The following is a 10,161-nucleotide window of genomic DNA, read 5'->3' as shown; positions in this document are numbered from 1 at the left end:
TATACCTGGGGAGACCCAGATTTTATGTTTCCTGTTCCTATAAGTGCATAAGTACCTGTAATAAGAATAAATATATATTCTAAGGATATACATTTAAAATAAGATTATTTGTTACTCAATACCAGACTAGTAACAATAAGTAAGCTTCGAATATTTTATTTGAAAACCACAAAAACTTAGTGAAAAAATAAAAACATTTGAATAATTTGTAGGTAAATCATTTATGTTAATCGAATAACTTGATATCATTTTTAAAGTTTAAAAAAAAGCTCTTAAAACAATCCATGGATAGTATTCATGGATTCAACTCCAAATAAATCATTTATTATAATCAAATAATTTGATATCATCACTGTAGTTTTAACAAAAGTATGAATAGCAGTCTATGGTTTTAATATTATTTATGATTTATAAATCTAAATTTTATCTATTTTTTACTTATATAAATAAATTAAAATGCCTAGAACAAAATTTTCAAGTTGTTTGATACTAGTTTGTACCAAATTCTAGTAAATTTGATATAGTTTTTTATTTGATAAAGTTATTTGAAGAAAAGTAAAAAAAAAGTCCCAAATCTACATATTACGTTTAAATTTGCGCTTCAACTGAAAATCGTTCAGAATTTTGATATGCAAGTATATCTTAGTTAGTAAATTTCATCTAGTTTATACTAGTATAAACAAATAAACATGTTCTGAACATAGTTTTAAAGTTATTTCACAAAATGTAAAAAACGTCCAAAATCCACCTATAGTCAATTATCAAACTCAAATCTGCGCTTTAACTACAAATTATCCAAAATTTTAATATAAAAGTGAATATAACAATATACATTAAATTCTAGCAAATTTTATCTAGTTTATACCAAAATAAACATTTAAAAGTGTTCAGAATAAAATTTCCAAAATATTTGACAAAATGTAAACAAATATCCCAAACTCGCATATTGATTGCAATTGAGTAATATTTGTTTGATAGTCCATGAATTCAATACGGTTAATCATTCATAAATCTTATACAGCATAATTATTATACTGTTAGGTCTCTAAAATCATTATTCTGCTTTTGAATGATATTTTTAAGTATTACAATATTTAAAAAAATGTTGGTAATTTAATTTTGCGCAAATTTGTTAAACAAATAATTTTTATTTTATCAATTGAATTAATTAATTAATTTAATTGAAAATGGTACATATGATTCAAAAGAAAAAACATTACTTACAAAGAGCATTTAAAAATTTTGACCCTTTTATGATGTAAGTATTGAAATATTGATAACAACTGCACTTTTAATCAATATTATCAACACGACAATTAATACACAAATATTTGTTTTCAAAGAAAACATTCAAAAACGTATTTCCTTGTATAAAAAACACACCTTTTCTTTGAACAATGAAAAAAAGTATTTTCCTCTTTTGAAATATTTCTGACTTTGAGCAGTTTTGAAAAAGTAAGAAAAAATAAACTAAATGCAACCTGTTCTTCTTGATTAATTTAATCCACGGATTAAAACAAGATTTTGTGGTTTTATTCTCAAATAAAATATTTAATAATTAACACATTTGGAAATAAACCTGTCACAACAGACATTTTCAACCCGAAAACAACTATCAATTTTGACGTTTGACGTTTAACCTTAAACAATCTAATTCACTAGTAACAAATTCATGTATTAATCATTGTTTTGGACTTGAATGAATATCATAATGTGTTGAAACAAATATTTGTTTAGAATTATGCCAAACAGTTTGCCAAAATATTTAGAAATACATAAACATGAACCACTTTGCCTTAAAATTAAAATATAAAACATTATTTTATACTTACCTAAATCATATTTTCACAATAAACACACTACAACTTTATATCTATTTAAATTTATGATTGTACATTTATTATTATTATAAAGAAACTTGTTCAACCAAGATCCAGGCAGCACAGACTATTGATATATTTTAAAAATATTTACATCAAAAATTGAACACAGAGCATGAACATATATTTATATAGACTGGTAACATAGTTTTTAGTATCAACATTTTAGCAGTAGTTTTGTTTAGCATATTTTTTTTTTCTATTTTAATTATCTGAATTGTTTGTATCAATTACATGAAGTTAATTAAGAAAACAACATTTATAAATAATCACACAAATTATAAAAATATAATAATTAAATAAAACTAATATAAAAAACTAATTAAATAAAATATACAAAATATTTCTAACATCCATGAAATATTATTTAAATTCGCAGCAATAACAACAAACTCATGATTGAATAAATAAAAGTAACATTTTGATACAAGCATATATATACACATTTACATTATTTGATTTTTTTTGCATAAAGGGCATAATTTACTTCTTCAAGTGTTTTTTTTACAAGAAGTTGTTTTTGCAAAAGTTTTTGGCTGATAATGGCACTTTCGGAACTCGGAAGTTCCGTCAGAACATTAAAGGTGTAACCAGAACAAAAATACAAGCATATATACTTATAAGATACAATATGAAGCATATAATGATACAAGCATATAAATATATATACAATATGAAAAATTTGAGAAAATGTCCTAAAGAAAATATGAAAAAGGCCTAAAGCCTGAAGTCCTTTTCAGTTGAATCGCTGATGGACGCGGAAATTACGAAGAATCGTCGACAGTTTTAACATTGCGTATTTGCTGCGACCTGGAGGAAAAGAAAATATACAGTTAGGCTATGAGTTTTAGTGTATACCGAGTTGTTGTAGTATGTTGTGGTGTTAGACAATGTTGTAGATAATTTAATTTTGGACAAGTTTTTCGAATGTTTCATTTATTTTGCACAAACGGTTTATATGTTAACTCCTTGGTCCAGCCGAGAACGGTACGAAGGCGTGGTAGTTATTTATTGTTCACATTTATACCGATTATCGTTAAAAACGTACTTTTTAAATTATTTTCAGAGCGATTCCCGGTGAAGTGAGTCAGTGTTCAATTTTCACTCGATACTTGGCCATTCGACACTCAACAATTTCCTTGATACGATATCTTGTGGCCTCCATGTGATTTCATCTTGATGCCCACAAATATAATGTAGAAATTTACTAGAGGTTTAATAAATGCACTTGGTTTATTAAATGCATCAACTTGAATTGAAAACAGTGAAAATTAATATTTAATGTAATATGTCAAATCCACATTGGATAATCTCAAATGATTTAAACGACCACATTATTTTTCAATAGTTGAATAGATTAGTGTGTTAGTTTTTGTTATTATTATTAATAATAAAAGTACTGATGCTACCTAACTAATAAATTAACCGACATGCAAGGCATATCGTGCAAGTGATCTCCGAATCATGAAATTCAATGCTTTAATGATTTTGTAAATTTCAAAAGTTATTGTGAAAACTGAAGTATTGATCAATTAACATCTTGAACAAAATCACCGCTTAATAAATCTATTCGTGCCAAATGCAATTCCAATAAATACCACATTCAGAGCGTCACAGTAACAATGTTCGTATAAAAACTGAAGGACTCTGGTAGCAGCAAACTCAAACCTGCCCGCACCTGCAAAATACACAAATTATTATTGAATTTAGTTGATTATACATACATTATTAAATGTCATTGTTGATGCGTCACCAAAGCTGTCTTCTTGTGCAATGCAGCGCTCCAGCGAAGCACAGAATAGTCTTTGTTTGCATGATTATATTCATTCAAATTGTAACTATTCTTTGTCAATTTGCTGTTCAAATTGTAACTTTTTTTCAAGTAAGAGAAATAAAATTTTGCATTTAAAACAAAAAATGGCTTTCACGGAAAAGTAATTTTGCTTTAAAATTCTTGATGGCATGATGATTGTAGTTCAATTTACACAATACTTCTGATCTATAAATTGAAGTGAGTTAGCAGATAATAATAATGTAAATAAAACTTCAAATTAAATAACCCATATGCATGTACTCACTATAAGTCTCGAAATAAAATAACACAGTGACGGCCAGCCATTCAACTGTGAACTCTTGCTTAGTCAACGAAATAAATTATTTAGTTTTATTTAACAGTGGGCACCAAATGATGCAAATTAAAATTATGAGATAAAATATATCCGGCGTACGTCTTAGACAGTAGTACGACTTGAGCAAAAACTACATAAATCGAGCACACGTTTTCCCAAAAAAAAAAAAAAAGAAATACAAATGTGGCGATGAATGCGTTTAGAAAATAGTATTAAAAATTATTTTTTTACCTTGTAAATAAATTTAGATGAGTGAATGGAAACATATATATATATATATATATATATATATATATGCTTTGGTTTGTTGTCTATGAATTTGTTTCGATACTTGTAAAATTTTGCACATGATGGTGACTATTAAGTATAATTCTTATCATAGTTAATAAGTTCTAGCAAAATCTAAAGTAAGAGGTATATACTAAGAGCCTTTAACAATATAGTTAATGATGAATACTTGTATATTTTATAAATCGAAATAAATGCCCTTAATATCTACTTTTTGGGATATTTTTATTATTAGTTTTATATTTCTTGGATAATTATATATTATATTTCAAATTCTATATCAATTAATCATCAAGGTTCCAGTTATTTTTTTAATTAAGATAATCGTTTAATTCAGATATAATTTATTTATCGCAAAAATCAAATCATTCACTAATTATGTACTTTTATAAAAACTGATAATTTAAATAACATATATTTGAATTTCGCGCTTTAAATTGCACAAGAGGTGACAGCCATTCTGACACATGTTGACAGCTTCAATTGTCAAAGAAATTTTCGTGAGTTAACATGTGCTATCGTTAATTAACGTTTTTTTTAATTAAATCCTTGATTAGTTTTATTAATTTATGCATCAAAACGTGTAATTAATTTAGTAGATCATTTTGATATAATAAATTTATCGTGAAACGTTAATTAAAAGCCGAAAAAATGGATATGTGTGGAGGTGCCTTTGATAAGTATCTCTTTCAGGGTCTCCATTTTGAATCAATTTTATAATTAAACAATTCATTCACAGCGCCAATGTATCCTTTAATTATATACATGCAATATATCAATATAATTATATATTGCTATTTGTGTTATTAATTCATTTACAGCGCCAATGTATCCTTTAATTATATACATGCAATTATCAATAGTATAATTTATATATGTGCTTTTGTAGATTATATTTGAGTACTTCCAACACATATCTCTTTATATCGAATTCTAAATTCACGAAAGTCTCTAATATAAGTCGTGTGTCGTGTATTATGCAAAGAATTTATTCGGACAATTGCAACAGGTCAAATTGACTTGTAAAAGACTAAAGTTATGCAGTGGTTCTAAAGTAGTGATTTTGTGTCGAGTACTTGAGATTTCTGGCAGATGCTCTAGAGGTGGTTCGTGTATTGGATTTGTGTTCTGGGAGCTGTCGTAGAGGATATCGAACAACGTAAGTGCAAAGCATGTTTTATACAAAGCGAGTCAAAGGATATATTTCTGGAATTATATACAGGCATTTATCGTACCATATCTGATATGTAGTACTTTATTTTAAATATTCAATATTCAATATTTAATTCTTATGTATATATATATATATATATATATATATATATATATATGAAACGAGAGGTTTTCTTCAGATGGTGAAATAATATGATAAAATAGTTCTTGGGCATCCATCCAGTAATTAAAAACAGCTTTTATTGAAAGAAAATGTTTTTATTTATTTAATTTATTGAATTGGTTAGATTTATGCTTTTTTACATGTTTTTATTTATAATTTTCTGTAATTATGTATTTTTTATATAGTTTTAAATTGTAACCCTGAAATATTTAATTGTAGCACTGAAGATGGGTAAAATCAAGACTCGAAATGTCTTGATCTTCTTTTCCTTTAATGAAACTGTTTTTAATTACTGGATGGATGCCCAAGAACAATTCCATCATATATATATATATATATATATATATACATAAAAATTAAATATTGAAAATTTGAAATAAAGTACTACATAGTTTTTCTTATCTTTGAATTTAAAGCAGTCAAATATTTTTGAAAATGTTTACTTCATCACAATATTTTTTGTAATTTTTAGTGAAACTATAGTTCGAATAGAAATAAATAAAAAGAATTACTCATAATTTATTTTCCGAAAGAGGTTTACAATTAATGACCGAGTTTTTTTATTATATACTACTTTTATGCTTGTAATAATTATATTTCTTATATAGTTATATATTTAATGCTTGTTTTTCATATTAAATGAAATTAATTGAAAGATGCTTTGAGAACTTGTGCCTTTCTTATCCGATATCATTTATAAAGCAGTCTGTATATATTTTAGTGAAATATTTTCTGGCTCATGGATTATTAATATAGTTGTATACATATATCTGCTGAAAATATTGTTTATACTACTATATTTGAGTCAATATCATTTTCTTTAATAAGATATACTTTATTAATTTTTAATGCATAAAATACAATATATTCTTTGTTTATTCAACTACAACTATTATGCTTATAAAAGATTTCAAATTAATTTGGCAGACATATGTATAAAAGACTATGTTCATATTTAATTTGTTATGGGGAAAACATGTTGATTCACTTTTTTCAATTTACTTATGAATTAAAATTTTATGAATGTTTTAAATCAATATAAAAGATAAAAGTTTGTACTTCTCATATGTATCAAAGACATTGAAAGTAATTTATATTATTACAATTCCATAATAATATTCCACCAGAGATTTTTTTGCTCTATAAATAACACTATGAACTGATTTTGTGTGGAATTCAGAATTCTTAAATGTATATTAAATTTTTGTTACCAAATTATTAGTTAACCATAACAGCCTTTTGTAAGCATCGATTACTCATTTGTTGAAGAGGCCCTAGCATTCTTCCTTAGGTAACTCCTAAATTGATGGTATTTTGTTACAAATTACAAATTTCTCTATAAAAACTCTTTTTTTCGTCACACCTCTTGTTCATTATTATACAGAAAAAATATTTGTATTTGTATTTGACATTTCCAGTATCAAGAATCATGTGTTTTCCCTGTAGCGATATTGACTGCATGTATATTCTTATTTATGGATAACACGATTGTTGGTTTTGATCAAATTATTTCAAATATTTAATACGACTTACCAAATTGTTAATTAAATGCAGCTTTTAAAAGACTTTAACTGTAATTTTATTTTAAATAATTGCTGCATAGCAAAATTTTAGATTTTTATTCTTTTATTGCTAAAAACAGTTTTGATCAAGACATGCAATCAAAGTTTCAAATAGTTGACTTGAATGATTAGACAAAATATAGTTTGGTTTACACGTTTATTATTCGATTCAAGTTGTAAAAATTATTTAACTCAATTTCTAAAGGATAACAATCAGCTTTATACAGTTTTGAAGTTTTTAATGTTCAAGTTTTCGAACATTTTTCATTATTTCATTTTACAAGTTTTATTGAATTTCTTTTATGGCTTTTTCTAATAATTTGTATATTATTCAAGTCAACTAAATTTGTTTTTGTCTCGATTAATTGTAAAGGTTTCACAAGTTTTATCAAGTCGTATAAACAATTTTGATTCGATTAATATCATTTCATTTCATCGATTAATTAAATAATTCTCTCGAATAATTTTTTTTTCTAAGTCCAAATTTTCTGATTATAATTCTTTCGAATATTTTTTTTTTTCTAAGTCCTTTCAGATATTTTTTTTTCTAAGTCCAAATTTTCTGATCATAATTCTTTTGAATAATTTTTTTTTCTCAGTCCTTTCAGATAATTTTTTTTTCTAAGTCCAAATTTTCTGAAACCTTTTCAATTAAGACAGACGAGTTATTTATGCATGCTGTATTATCCCAAAGCCAACATTCGAATGAATGAGGCTCACATTGAATATTTCACAACGAGAAAATTTTATTGGGACAAAGTTAAAAATTTTAACTAAGTCCCAGTAATTTTTTCTCGTTGTGAAAACTTCAACGTGGACTTCATTTCATTCGAGTGTTGGTTTTGGGAATTGGTGTGAGGGAACACTAAAAAACATAAAAAAGTTTCAACGCTGAACAGAAAAGAGAAAATTTGATCTGGGACTTAAGGAGTTTTTTTTAGGCTCTCCACCTCCCCCTTCCTCCTCCTCCTCCTCCTCTCCCCCTTTTTTTCCCTTTTTTCCGCTTTTTTTCACATTTTTTTTCCTTTTTTGGTGTTGTTTTTTTCGCATGTTGTGGTTTTTGGGTAGATTTTTGGGTTCGGCATGCATCTTCCGCAATGTGTCTTCTGCGTGTAACCTCTCGCATCATGGACCTCACGTTGACCACCACTTCGTGTGTTCGTTTCAGGACCCTTTGCGTTCGCCAACAGCCAGCCACCAGCACTGCTCCATTTTTTCTGCTTCAGAGTTGGTCGTTGTCGCCTTCAGCTGGATTCGATCCGTCTCACCTTGTGCCTGCCTCCAGAGCGATTTCACCGAGTATGCGGTCACTTAAACCGCTCGGCTATTTAAGTTATTGATGATAAAAGTTCTTTTTATTCCTATATTGTATTAATATTGAATTTTAATAAAGAATATGTATCATACTCATCTCTCTTATTCATCATCTGCCTCTACCCCTCTCTTTCCCCAGTTCTTCCTCTACTTTTTTTTTCTTTATGTATCTCTCTTACAGTCAAGTGCGAACCTTGAATTTTTCAGAAATATTCTAAGTGTCAAGGTCGAAATGCGCCACCTGAATTCAATATTTTGAACTAATACACTCTCTGTTACAGTCAAGTGCGGAACTTGAGTTTTTTGTTTTTCAGAAATATTCTAAGTGTCAAGGTCGAAATGCGACACTGAATTAATATTTTGAACTAATATTTGATATTTATGAAAAACTGAACATTCGAATTTTCAAGCATCTTGGGGATTTGAACCGAGACACGCTGAGCAACCGCAGTGGTCACTTAACGATCTCGGCCAATTGGTTATACAGAACCCTCAGCTATTTGTAATAATATAAAGTGTTATTTTAAATGAAAAGAGATATAAGCTTCCTTAAAATGTTGTGTGTCAAATGTGCGAATGGCTGAGGTCGTAAAGATGCGGTTTATGCCAGAATAACAATTCAAGGTTCGCCAGTTCGAACCCCTTTGTCTGAAAAAAAAAATAGAACCAATAATTTTTCTAACTGTGTAATTAAATAAGACATATAGATAAATAATTAAATTTATTGAGTGTCAGTATTACAAAAATCGACATAATATATATATATATATATATATATATATATATATATATATATATATATATCGTATATATATATATATATATATATATATATATATATATATATATATATATATATATATATATACGCATATATGTATAAATATGTATAGCATATATATATATATATATATATATATATATATATATATACACGCATATATATACGCAATATATATATATATATATATATATAAAAGATAAGAAATAGTAGGAGGATAATTTTTAATAAATTTATATTTACGCCTGGTTAACAGTAAACCAAACCTACTTTGGTGTAATTTAAAAATCTTATTATTTTCCGATAAAAAACAGTTTATCAGGAGCAGCCAAAATTGGCCCAAATCGTGACATTTAAATGCAATTTAAGGCCCTTAATGAATGAAATTAATAATTTTAATTAATGCTTTGTGTAGACTAAAGTACAATCTTTATACCAAACCAAAAAAATTACAATTTATCATCGTCTTCATAGTTAAAATCAGCTTCAAAGTTGGCAATTTTTCAAACTTCAAATTGGTCACAGGGACTGAAGAATTTTTTTTCCCGAAAACTGATTCAATATTCGGTATCAGCGCCTCGAAAGCTATCAGAATCGGTCAAAACATTTTGAAAATCGCGAAAAAAAGTTTTCGTTTCATTAGTAAAATTTTGATTTTGCAACCAAAGATTCCGATTTTTCGGGGGGTGTATGTGGATTTATCCAAAAACGGATAATATTTTCGAAATCAGCGTCCCAAAATCAATCAAAACCAATCAAAACATTTTGAAAATCGCGAAGAAAGCCGTTTTTTTTTAAAAAAAAATCGATTTTGCAACCAAAGATTTCGATTTTTCGGGGGGTGTATGTGGATTTATCCAAAAACGGATAA

General features: G+C 27.0%; 1 long non-coding RNA gene across 2 annotated transcripts; it reads right to left on the bottom strand.

Annotated features, from left to right (window-relative positions):
• Positions 1-2,422: 2,422 nt before the first annotated feature.
• On the bottom strand, positions 2,423-3,786 carry LOC113372977. Of its 2 annotated transcripts, none has more exons than XR_003366823.1 (3): positions 3,634-3,786; positions 3,479-3,558; positions 2,423-2,690 (listed from the first exon to the last, which is right to left on the bottom strand). It is a non-coding gene; the product is annotated as an uncharacterized LOC113372977 (long non-coding RNA). The 2 variants fall into 2 exon arrangements; XR_003366822.1 differs by lacking the exon at positions 2,423-2,690 and adding an exon at positions 2,937-3,087.
• Positions 3,787-10,161: the final 6,375 nt, after the last annotated feature.

The sequence above is a fragment of the Ctenocephalides felis genome, unplaced genomic scaffold, assembly GCF_003426905.1.
Source record: "Ctenocephalides felis isolate EL2017-DRISC unplaced genomic scaffold, ASM342690v1 CF-g0.4_SCAFFOLD_01604, whole genome shotgun sequence".
NCBI classification, from domain to species: Eukaryota; Metazoa; Arthropoda; class Insecta; order Siphonaptera; family Pulicidae; genus Ctenocephalides; species Ctenocephalides felis.
Note: the sequence above shows the minus strand (reverse complement) of the source record. Positions and strands in the feature narration are given on the sequence as shown.